Genomic DNA, 13261 nt, shown 5'->3' on the forward strand with positions numbered 1-13261 from the left:
CTTTTAAAATAATGTTTGTTGTCTCGTCTATTTCTGTCATACCTCATTAAGGTGATCCTGTACACATGTATGCTTAATTAAGGCGTTTCATTAAAATAAGCCTTTAATCCAGAGGTGCTGGGCCTTAATTGAAACTCAGAGATTAGTGTTGTCTCTTATTTTGGTTTTCACTTTTACTGTACTTCCTACTGCTTCTAAACTAAAATGGCTGTATTAGCCTTAGCTGATACATGGTCAGGAAGAAATTAAAATTCATACTGCAGTCTTCTGGAGAGTAACATGCGTCAGTAATTGCCATTTCTTATTAAGTGCCACCTTTTACCAAGAGCCTCCACTTCAAATGCAAAAGGTTGCTTTAAACACTTCAATGACATTAACATAATGAACATGCTGCCTGTTTTGAAGGTGACTAATAAGTGACTAATGATACCTGTTTTTATCTATGTGTATAATTTTAAAATGTTAATTGTGTGTTTAAATAATCCTGAAATCATGGATCTGTCTAGAATGGTTGAGGTTTACAGAATTCTTTTTAAGAAGATTTAGGAAAAATGAGAATTTTAGCCACAGGTTAGCAGCACTCATCTGAGGTACCATGCAGTGTAGTAAGTTTTAAAACCTTTTTGAAGGAGTAAGACACAGATTCAGCAGCTTCTGGTCTTCTAGAACAAAATGCACTAGCTGAAGAGCCAATCCATTTTCTTGTAGAGCTGCAACTGAGCATGGCACTGCTAATTAGCAGAGGCAGGTGGCCTGCTGCTATCAATGGCAAGAGAGTAACTTTTCAGGAAGAGCTAATAAATTGCGTGGGCTGAATAAATTTGACAGAGAAACAGCAATGCTAGGGCAAAGGTTTGAAGTAAACTTTCTAGTATAGCAACTGCAATGGGTTTCACTGAAACTGGGTCTTTATACCATGATATTGTCTGTAATATGTTTTTACACTTCGCCATGTTAGAGGAGTGTAATACAAATATTAATATGTTTGGAAGGAATGTAGTACTTTTACGGAGGTTACTTCAAATTGATCAACATTTGAATGGTGGCTTTAAAAGAACATGTTTTAAAAATGTATATTGACACAGTAAGTGTAGCCTGTGTTGTAAATGGCAAGAATGGTGAGTTTTGTACCTTTTGTAAGCTTATCTCTTGTTACGGTGATGTTGGGCTGTGTTATTGCCTCCAAACCAAGCTCCAGGGTGTGGACAGTGAATAGGATGGGTAATGACCTTTGCATGTGTGGAGATACAGTTTTTCCCCCACACCCCCCCTTCCCCACCCTGCCACTGGAAATAAGGACATTTGTGCTGCTGAAAGTGTACAAGCCACTGCTTCTTCTAAGAATCAAATGCACTGCTGTCATAAATGATGAGAGCTGAGTCTGAATGCATTAACAAGGAATTCCACCTTGAAATACTTCTGCTGGCTGAGGAAGGCAGGTTTTGGCAAATCTGCACATGTGAGCCATGCCTTTGACTCAGCAAGGAACACTGTCACAGAGCTTTGTAGTTGCCCAGTTAAAGTTTTTTTTTTAAGAGAACTGAGTCAGACATCCTTAATTATAAAAATACAGTGTCTGCTCTTTCTTCTCAGAAGTTTGAAAGTGTTTTACCTCGTTTACTATTTGTTCATATATATCTTAAATATATATATTTGTTTATACCTATATGCATGCACACATACTATGTATTTTTCATTGTTGTGCTATTTGTTTACTGTTTGCATTTTCTGTCAGTTTCTGCTAACTTTCAGGCATGTGCTTCCAACTCGGTAGGAAAGCTGCATAGTTTTAGTTTGTAAGGGTAGTAGAGGTGTTATTAGGTCCCATTTAAAGCCCCTTCAAGTCATTGAAAAAGCTGTCACTGGTTTATAGTTGGATTAAAAATCTGTTCTGTTAAGTAAATATTATTTCCTTCTCAGGGAGAAAAAGCTTAATTTAAGGGGAAATCTGTGTGTGTACATTTTTAGAACAAATTAGATTCCAAGCCAATGTGATTTCATGCGTGACCATTGATTTTTATTGAGCATATGTGAGTGAAAATTTTTTCACTCCAATAATAAACATACTAGTAAGGATTTATATATCTGAAGTGCTTCATGTTTGTAAAAACTTTCAAATATTTTATAAGAATGCACTGGAAATTACTTAGGTAGTGTTACTGTAAAAAAGAACAAAACATCTGGTTTTCAATATTTCTGATGCCTGTGTATTAAGTGTGTATGGTACTAGGTTGTGTAATGCTGTAGAGGTATGAATGTTTAGTTTTGGATGTATTTGTGAAGTGCTGTGTATGTTCTGATCTGTAATTTCCGGTTAGATGAATATTTGCTTAATGGAGGAGACATTTTCCACTTTGTGGGGAATCCGTTTAATTATGTAAAGGGTGAATTTTCTACAAATGTGTACTGTAGAGTACAAGCCTCAAATTCATACCATTGTCAGCATTTAATGCACTGATATTTGTTTCTTCCTCTCTGTTTGTCTTTGGAGAGGTCTTCATTCCTTGAAGATGAAGTAAAGCTCTGGTTCCATCACTGTGGTCTTCAGAATTAGCACTGAAAACACAGGATTCTTTTCCTGGGTTGATGAAAGTAATTTCTTGTTTGCTGTGTCAAACAAAGCATGCTATTTGTCACATTGTGGTTTGTGTATCTTTTAAGAAGCTTTCAACTTTGATCTGAGTCAAGGTACACTCAGTAGCACAGATGACAGAAGTAACAAACCAGTGATGTGCATTGTCATTCATACAAACTCTTTAAGTCAACAAATACTAAGACTTAGATGTAGAAAACCATATTGCTTTTGAGGGGGCTTGTGCATTCTTGTGAGAAAATGCAGACCTTTGCTTTTCTTATTTCAGACAAAGGTGTGGAACAATTTATTAGTTAAGGATTCAGTTCAGTGTCTGCAATCAAAAGGTGCCTCTTCTAGTCCAGATTCTGGCCCTTGCTTATATTTTCTAGGTAAACAGTTGCGTTTAAAAGACATTGTAGAGGTGGGCTCAGTAGCATATAAAAGCTGCTTTCTTCAAACTGTCATCACAGAGGTTTTCAGAGCATGCTTTTAATACTTCCAGTGCTGGCATTTTTGTGTCTTTCTCCCTCTCTCTCTCTTTATGTTAAATGCTATTTGAAACAGCGATGTTTTTTTTAAAATGCAACGTTTACCTGCTTTTTACCTGATCTGTCTGTATGGAACTTAACCTTTTGTGTAGAGAGACAGAGGGTTAGAAAACCCTTTCACAAAATTACTGTTTTAAGAGAATGCAAAAAAGACAATTATAAGAAACAAGCAGTTGTTCTGAATGGTTGTGTGATTCTGAAAGTTATGTCTTGCCACATGTTAAAACTTTCAGGTTTGAGGCACAATTTGATCATCCAGTCTGACCTTCTAAGATTGTGCAAGGAATTTTATGCAGTTAGCAAAGTTTAAAACTTAAACCATTTGTTTAAATCATATCTTTCAGAAAGCCATTCAGTTTTCATCTAAAAATCTTATTACTTAGGAAGGTTGTTTGTTCAAGTGGTTAATTATCATGACTGTTACTCTTTAGTATATCTCATTTGAATTTGTCTGGCATCAGCTTCTAGCCATTTGCTCTTTTTATGCCTTTCTCAGCTAGGCTGAAGAGCTCTTTATTAACTGGTATTTTCTCCTTGAAAAGATACATTAACAATGTCATCAAGTCATTCCTCAATTTTTTGTTGCTAATCTGAATAGATTGGGTTTGTCAGACCACTCTTGAGACATTTGCCTAGGCCTAGAATATTTTCCTGTCTTTTTTCCATCCTGTGCATTATACAAATTTTCAACTTAAAAAAATTAAGACACCTGAACAATATCGTATTCTGTTTCATCAACAACTTATACAAAGCAAAAATATCTCTTATTCTTGCTTAGTACTATACGTTTCCTTATGGAACAAAAGTGTATGCAACAAAAAAACATTCTTCACAAGAAAGAGCATTTTTCCCTAATTTTGCTTTTCTCCTCTTGCTATTTTCAGATGAAAATTTCCCGTTTCTTATGTGCTGCTCAGACATCTCATCTTTGCAAAATATACCCAGGAATAGGCGATATGGTAAGCAACTGCAGCTGTGGTGCAGCAAAGGTGAAAAGACACCTCTAAAGAGGAACATTTCAATAAAATAATAAAACTTGCAAATACTAATATAAGGAGCTTAAAGGAAACTCTAGGTAGGGCTTAATGGTTGCCATCAAGATAATGTAGGTATAATTTATCACTTGTGAAATATGGTGCTTATGAAAAAAATCAATGAGGTACAATAATTCATTTCTGTATACTGTCTAGGAAAGACAGATCAGGATGTGGAAGTGGGAGGCTGTTCTATAAGGCCCATAGGTTTTTTTCAGGCAAGAAAAATGAAGAGTATATGGGACCATGAGAGAATATCTGGGCTAAATACTGCCTTGAATAGGTTAAGTATGACAATAAAGAGCCCAAAGCAAAGACTGTTTTCTTCTCCAATGGGATTTTAAAGAGAGTGTGAATAGAGGTAGATGACACCATTCGATGTTATGTCAAAATGTGGTATACAACACAATTTAAACACCTTATAAGCCTAAGGTATGTAACAGATCTCAAACTTGGAATGTGACTTTTGGTGTGTATTTTAAATAATAGGTTTTTATTATTATTTCAAAGCCACATCCCTGTAATACAAGTGTGATTAATCTCAAATAAGTTAGAGGAAATCTGAAGAATGTTTAGTGTTACAGTGATAATGTGCTGGAAATGCATGAGGAGTCACCAGGGCACAAAGGGAGCAAACTGAAGAGACAAAGAGCTTATGCAGAAACAAAGTATTTTGGTTGCTTAGAACTTCAGCAGAGCAGATCATAAAAAACTGCCTGCCTTATCACTTGCTATTTACAAACAGCAAATGTTGCCAAAAGCAGTGATGTATATACAGGGTTTGCAACAACCCATGGAATTAAATGACAGTGAAAGTCAGAACATGTGGCATTCATCCAAGGAATCTGAAGGAGCTAACAAATCGCTAACTGAATTCCTATTAAAACTTAGGTAATTAATCAGCAAAATGTGGTACAATGGAGGAAAACTGAAGGTAGCCATTTACCTACAAAACTGTTTTGGGGGAAATGGTTCTGAGAATGATTCCAGGAATTAGAATGGTGAACCTTTCTTTGGTGTCAGGAAACTTAATTGATAAAATTGTTAAAGATAAAAAAACCCCAAATAACTAAAGAACCTGGATGGAGTATAATTCTAAGGAAAAATAACATGGCGGTTGCAACAGTGTATCTTGCTGCTCCAGCTTTATAGTATATTTTAAAGGTTAACAATTTCATGGAGAAGGTTGGCAATACAAGTACATCTATAGTTTTATCAAAAAAGATGCAAGTTCCACAAAAATTACTAGACAAGGTTTTTAGACAGTAGCTAGTGACACAGCTAATCATAAAAAAAGAACCTGATAGTTAAGGTGATGCAAATAAAGCCAATGTGGGGAAAAACCAGGTTGGTGATAGAAAGCAAAGTATTTCATCAAAAAAATAAATCAGTCAGTGGAATGTCTAAGGATCATTGTGGATGTGTTTAAATTGCCATCGAGACAAAGCATGTGCCACCTCTTGTTCTGACGCAGCAGGTCTTACTACCTGAGATGCTGTGCAAGCTGCACTATGTGTTCCCTTCCTGCTCCATGCCAAACCATGGCGGTATAGCAGCCTGGGATAGCACTGTTGCAGAGCTTTTTGTGCTGCACCCTATTGTGAATCTGTGTTTGGAGGAGAGGCTAGAAGTGGTGACTAATGACATCCCAATTTGCTGATGAAACAAAATAAAGCATTTTATCACTACGTTTCTAAGATAAAAACCCAACGTCAAACACAGGAAGGGTCAAGGGGGAAAATAGAAATGATTAGAGGCATGTGGGGAGCTTCTTTACACGTAAATTAACAAGAATGGTCCAGATTTGCAGCTGATGAAAATTGGCATGGTTCCACTAGAATCAGTGGCACTGTGCCAGTTTACACCGGCAGAGAATCTACCCCAATGTCTTTTTAATATGAAAAACCAGGGCCATTATACCAGAGACCTACAGTAAAAGACCAACGTAATTACAAAAGGAAGGCCGCAAAGATTAGGGAGTGCCAGAATTGACACCATGTGTGTCTTCAGAGATGTGTTCTTTTTTGAGTGTTGGTTAGGATCAGTTTTTACAGTCAATGCAAAGTTGTTTCCTATTTTTTGCTGTAGAATACAGATTTCTCCTGTCTTATCCCAGTCTGTTCCAGTCTAGCCCTTTCTCCTACCTTCTCCCAGTTCCTATTTTATACTCCACTGGCATCAAGGTTTTTTTAACTATTCTGCCTAGGTACCAAAGAGCAAAAAGGGGAGCAGTGAGAGCGCAGAAGGCAGCTTGAATGCCCACACTGCTGTCAAGATGTGCCTGCTCGTCTGCCGTTACACCCAAATTAGCTTTATGGTGGGGAACTCGCCTCCTTCCTCTAAGTCTCTGCAACATACAGCTTAGTAGGAGCTGTAAAATCTTTCTGGAAAACTCAGTTAACACTTATGTGGTTGGCTCACACTGAGCTTAATGCAGACTTGGTTGTGTTGTTAAACGGCCTGGGTTGTAATGCCCAGACGTGTATCCACGTGTATCCAGATCTTAGGCTGCAGCGTAAGACTAAAAGTCATAGCTTTTCTGATCTCAGTCCCTCTGCTTCTTACGCTGGTATCCCCTGGTTGCAGAAGAAGTCCTGTGTAGACTTTTAGGAGAAGAACAGAGAATGGTCAACTGCTGGGGTTAAAATATGGCTTATGTGGGTTTATTTTCAGAGCTCTGGGAGGATGGAACATGTTAGCATGTTAGCAGTAGACAGAGGCTTTAAATCTGCCAACTCTGACAAGACTCCTTTGACATATGTAGAAGGACATACCCGAATTTTATCTTTTCTGCAACTGTCACACCAACAGTATCAGTGAAAGGCACAGGCTTTTGAATGTAGACAAAACAGTTTTTCCACTCACATAGAAGGTTTTTACAGAAACTTTCCAGAAAATTTTCTTCCTGAGACAGAAACCTGGCATGGAAAACAATTGAAGTTTGGCAAGGTTATAAGCAACTGAAAAGATGTAATAAAGTGTTGTTAAACCACTTAATTATAAACATAGTTACCAGCTAAATAATTTGCATAGTGAAGATGTGCTTGATGCAGCTAATTGCACTTCCTGATACTACCTGAAATAAAAGGTGAATTAATGAGAGGGAAACACAAAGTTAATGAGCTAATAAGATGCAAGAAAACATGCATATAGATACATCCACACGGGGGAGAGAGAGAGGGATTCCACGTTGCTTCTGTAGGGCAAGCTACTGCACAGAGTAGTAATTCCTTCTATAAATATTTTTTTCCCTGTAAGATTTCAATTTGTTTTACCAATCACGATTGCTTTATAAACTCTCATACAGTCTTTCTTGCTCATCTTCTCGTTTGCCCTTGCCTCCTCACATTATTTTTTTTCTTTTTGTTTTGGCCTGAGTGGGAAGTTGTTCAAGGACTCGGTGTGCTCATCTCAGAGAGTAGAGAAGGAGAGGTATACCTTAAGACCCTGGCTATGCATTTGCTTGGCATTGTTTATGGCTATCATCGCCCTGTGTGCATATCCAGCTTGACAGAGTATATCCTATTTTGGGGGGACAGGTATTCCTGGAGAACAGTTTCAGATGAGATTGTTAGTATCCAAAATGATTGTTGATTGTAATAGTAACTATGGCTGCTATACAAGTTCAGATAAAACCAAGATTTTTCTCTTAGCACTGTATTGCACAATAATAGATCTTTTTAATGGATTTTTTTCTTCTTCTAAACTAGAATTCACTTAATATTTTAGAGACTGGTTGCTGGGCGGTTGTTGGACTCTGATGCCCTAGTATTTCTAATTTTAAATTAATTTTTCTCCCTATTAATTTTTAATAGAAATTTTAAATTTCTATTTTAAATGCCTATTAAATGTCTATTTAATTTATATTTTAATTTCTTATTAAAAGAGAGTTAAAAGATAGTAAAGCTGCATCTTTATCCTCCCTTTAAAATTTCCTAATGACCCTGATATTTCTAATTAGAGTTTATCTCAAAGGTGGAAGAACCAGTAAAAGATTTGTTGTATAGGAGACACAAATGCTGTTGCTAATAATGTGGTAGTGTTGTAGCTATTGTGCCTGTGTGAGGCTTATGTGCCTGAGAGAAAAATAAATATTTATTCCAAGTATATCTCTTAATCTAACAAACATTATTAAGTCTCTTTACATATATCATCTCTCCTAAGTAGAGCTTTGCATATTTTTTTTTTCTAAAGGTTATACTTCAGATTTGGAAGAATGAACAAAATCAGACATTCTGTCAGAAAAATATGCTAACGTTTATGGTAGTCCATACAATTAAAAAGTAAATCACAATTTAGGTTTAGCTTTTACACTCTCAATACTGGTGGAAAGGTAGCTGAGCAGTTCTTGTTGAATGAGATTTTCCCTAATGTTTAAGCCACCAATAAAACCCCAGTTAAGCCCTTCATAGGAAACTTAAGAATTGACTGATGGGAGTCACATGGTTAAATCAGTGCTTGTTATTCATAATTTATTCAATGGTTGATGGAAAAAAATTGTCCAATTATTTGACAAATACTGCTTGGCAAGATGATTTACAGAGAATAATGCAAGTATTTGTTGAAGAATTTAAAGTGACAAAAAATGCCAAAATTACGGCCTTTATTCTCAATGCAGTGATTAGAGCTGATTGAATGATATTCAGACAGTTTGACTAATTTTGAATAGTCCTTACACAGGCAATATTCCCATTGACTTCAGCTGGAATTTTGCCAGAGTAAGGACTACAGGATTGGGCCTTTGAGTGTAAATGTCTTGAAAGGGTCCCTTTATAAAGCAGCAGCTTAAATTCTGAACTGCAATGAAAACCCATTTTCACTTTTCTCTGTTACTTTGCCTGTTCTGTGGAATTGCTCTGTATGAATGTTAATCCCATTCCCTCTTTATCAGTAGAGGGTGCTATGGGAGTTTTGTGCTCTCCAGTAGCCTTTTGTTTATGCACAGTTCAATCTAATTTAAGTTGAACTGACCATTTCAATGGGAGTCAAGTGTGTATTTAAATGGTGTGTGGGAGAGCCATAGTTTAATGGCAAACCATTTCCTTAATTGATTCAAGTTAAAGAAGGGAGACATTTTAAAGAGGATAGTTTCAGATTCCTGGCCTCTACCCCTATACTCTCCTAAACAGGTCACTAAAAATGGTCTTAGACCCTTACGTGATAAATGATAGCATTTTCATGTACTTTTGAAAGGCAGGTTCAGTATTCCAAGTTACTGGAAATGTATAATAAACTAATATTTTTGAATAAAAAGTTCAGTGACTTTTTAAAGTTCCTGTTTTGTTTTTTTTTTTTTTTTTTTTTTTTTTTTAGTATTAGTAGGACTTTAATACAAAAAGATGTTTACAAATCCCTGACATGGAAATACTCAAAAGCGCAAAAATGTTTTTTGGTAAGCCATGCTTTGTTACAACAGTGTTAAGGTTGTAAAGTCAAGTGTAGGGAAAACAAAATACATAGGCAATCTTAATTCTGGTAATTTTTCCAATTGTTCATCCACATCCTGACAGGGATATTAAATTACATGATTGCATAGCTACTTTTTTCTATGAGACGTCTGCGCCTTTAACATATACAATAGACACCACTGAATAGGAGCTTTATGAAATGTTTCTTTTTATCTGAATTGCTCAGTGTATGCCACCGAGTTATTTGCTGCACACCATTCTGTCCAGCATTGAATGCATGATTATCGACTTCCTCAAGTACCTTTCTATAGTGCTACCATAAGGCGGTAGTTTATTAATCCTTTGATTAATCACTGTTTAATGTATTTTTGCTATTTAACGTACAGGGACATAAAAAATGGTGAAATGCAAGGTAAAAGTGGTCACTAATTTTATCAATCCAATTTGAGATGCTTTAAACCTGATACATTTCAGAATACTTTGAACTTCTTGTAGCGAAAGCAGATGTGTAGCTGACTGGTCCTGCAGTTCTGAATTCTCAGCCCTTTCATAAATCAGATTCTGTGATCCCAGAAAATCTGGATTTTCAGAAAGTAAGGGCCAGACAGCCAGAGTTCAGCAGTGAAAAGTTCAGGGTGATCTTTTCAGCATCATAGAGGCAGTGGTCAAAGCTGAGCAGACTCCAATACTTGAGGATGACATTTTTTAACCTTAAGACCATGTTTTTTCCTTTCCTCCTGCACTACCTGTCTTTCAACTCCTGCTGTAAATGAGAGAGGAGCTTAAAGGTGGCAGTCTCATTTCCTGCATAGCTGTGATAGGTTCCCACACTATTGGCCTCTTGGTACAGTGAATGAAATGGCTTCACGTGGATGAACATCTAATAGTTAAAAACTACAGAGGTGCTGAAGTGAAGTTATGGTGGGATTCCAGAGTGCTGGGTTTCTGGTGTGTCCCGTCCCCCCGTCTCCCCCCAGCTTTAATATTTATAATATCATCCTTTGGAAGGGAAGAAAACTTCAAGATTGTTGGGAAGGTGGTTGTAAAGCTGCACCTAGAAACACACTGATTGCCTGAGACACTGGCAAGGCCAAAATCCTTGGATGCGCTAGACAGTCTGGGGCCATTTGTTTTTCTTTGTTATGTGGCCCAGCTTCTGCTGTGCACTTTGTAATCAAGCTGCTTTATTGAATCATCCCCAAACTTTTCTGCGTGATTCTCATTCCACTGTGATAATTTGCAATATTCCTTTCTAACATGACCAAGGAGGGGAAGGATAACAGACGGAGGCAATGAAAAGTGCAGGAGGGAGAAAATTTACTGCTTTCATTCCTAGGCAGTGGGCCTGGTGGCTGCACACAGGCAAACCTCTGCCAGGGGATGGACCTGCAATTTGGGAGGATGTGGTACACATGCTCCAGCTGGCCCAACAGCTTTAAGTGGGTGGAGCTTGCTTATTACCTTCTATACAATCAAAATTTCCTCTCAGTCTGTGTGGGCAGATTTGTAGAAGCTCATAACTTGGCTGAATTTGTGGACATTTTCCCAATAACAACAGAATATTGGCACCATGGCAACTGCCATGTTTCCAAATCCTGATCTGTCATGGAGAGAGCTGTAACATGTCTGTCAAACAGCTGTAAAAGATGTTTTTTAAAAAAAAAAAGCAGGAGGGGGGGGTCAGGGGGAATGGGGGAAGCAATGTATTCATCTTCTAATCCCCGAGAAAGAGCAGAATTGTTTTAGGTCAACATTTCTCAAAAACTTCAGCCTTAGTCAGAGCTATTTTCAAAACTTTCAGCTCAAACCATTACAGTTTGAGGAAGCTGGGAACTCCTGGAAAGATGGTTGTCTAATGGGAAGTCTGAGGTAGCCTTATTTAAGAGCACTGCCCTCTGCAGACAGTGCATTTTCTACTGTAAGCTGTAATCTTCTGGTGATGAGAATGTTTTGTTCATTACTTTTGTAGTGCCTCCTAACCCCCTTAGGAATACATATTTTGATTTACTCCAGTCCTTGTTAGTTCCGCTCCACATGCAAATTTGGTTTCCTCTGGCATCATCAAAAGCCTTTTTATGTTTGGGGTTTTTTTAAATAGCAGTTTGAAACCCAAAGGTGACTTCTGTATTGTTTGAGGCTACTTCTAGAACAGGTGTAAGATGATGAGTTCCCCCAAAATGCTTGTAATAATATAAAAAAATGTTGGCTTTCTAAATTGAAGACTATCCATCTTTTTTGTTTGACGCTGTAATCAGTGTGCTTCACTTCCAAATGTATTTAACTGGAAGTTTTGCTTATTGCTCATTTTCACAGTTGTATTCTTAGTGCTTCTAATAATAGAATTTTCTTGTAGGTCAAGTTAATGTAATTCTTGCTTACTGGTCTGTTGAAGATGGTCTTCCTTTCCAGCTACTAAGGAATAAGGATGTTATTGTTAAGGATAATATTACTGTGACATGGCTTTTAAGTATAGAAATGAAGAATTTCTGTATTTAGGAAGGTATATAGGAAAAGTGATATAATACTCTTCTCAAAACTAGTGCTAAAGGAAAAGATTTGACTTCTTGTTTATTTGCTTATATTCAGTGAATTGGAAGAGGACTTTAAGTGGTGATTGAGCTGTACTAGAACAAAACAGATGCAGAAAAACTAAGTGAAAGAATTGAACCTTAGATTTCCTAGCAAATCTCTTACTTTTACCCCATTAGATCGTTAATCCTGAAGGGACTAGTAAAACACAGTCAGTGACCAAGCCCATCATCATTTGAGTTGGAAAACAAAGCAGTTCAAATCATGTCTGTATCTATACTTCAATTGTGGAAGAGAGGGTGGCCAGATTTAGTTATGCTAAAACTCTTCCTTTCTTAGGGCCTGGCCTGTGATTTTAGTTTGCTTAAAACTGACATTTCCTACATAATGAGTGCATTGTCACTCAGGACCTTGTCTGAAAAAATGCTTGAGCATGTGCTTAACTTCTAGCCTGTGAGCCAGCCTGTTCATTTGACGTATACTTAAACATCTGAATGTAGGCAAGATCCACTTCCAGATTTGACCCTGTGGCATCATGACAGGTTACCTGCAATGAGAGTGAGTTAGGGAGGTCAGTGTCTGAGGTATATTGCTTGCATAGTCTTTGCTAGGAGCTTTCAATGGTGGGCTGTGACAGTTTATTCAGTGTAATATCTTTAGAGATGACCCAGCTGAAGCTTGTAGGCATCCCAAATGATTTTATTATTCAAATATTGTATATGTTTTTCTGTTTCCAAAGCCTCTGAATGAAACCTTAGCTTCTCAAACCATTTTTAAGTTAGTAGGTCTAAGAGGAAGTGTTATCTATAGCTATATATTTTCAGGTATGTGATAACTTTTTGTTAATATGGCCCATGAAATTTTTTGCAAATAAAGGACTGGACCCTGCACCAGTGAAGGCAATGTTATCATGTAAGTTGCTTTTGTATACCAACACCATTTTGTAGACCAATTTTCTTATACCCATTGAGAAGGTTAAGTGAAGATGAAGACTCTTCATTGCATGTAAATATCAGGATGTATGTGTTTTTACTACTGCTATAATTCTCCTTAAGAGTTGCTGAGCACTGAAACAGAAGCAATCAGGAGAAAATAAACTGCCTCTTTGCTGGATGGATGAGCCTAGAGGGTTGTGGTGAATGGAGTTAAATCCAGTTGGTGGTGGGT

The sequence above is a fragment of the Accipiter gentilis genome, chromosome 4 (genome assembly GCF_929443795.1).
Source record: "Accipiter gentilis chromosome 4, bAccGen1.1, whole genome shotgun sequence".
NCBI classification, from domain to species: domain Eukaryota; kingdom Metazoa; phylum Chordata; class Aves; order Accipitriformes; family Accipitridae; genus Astur; species Astur gentilis.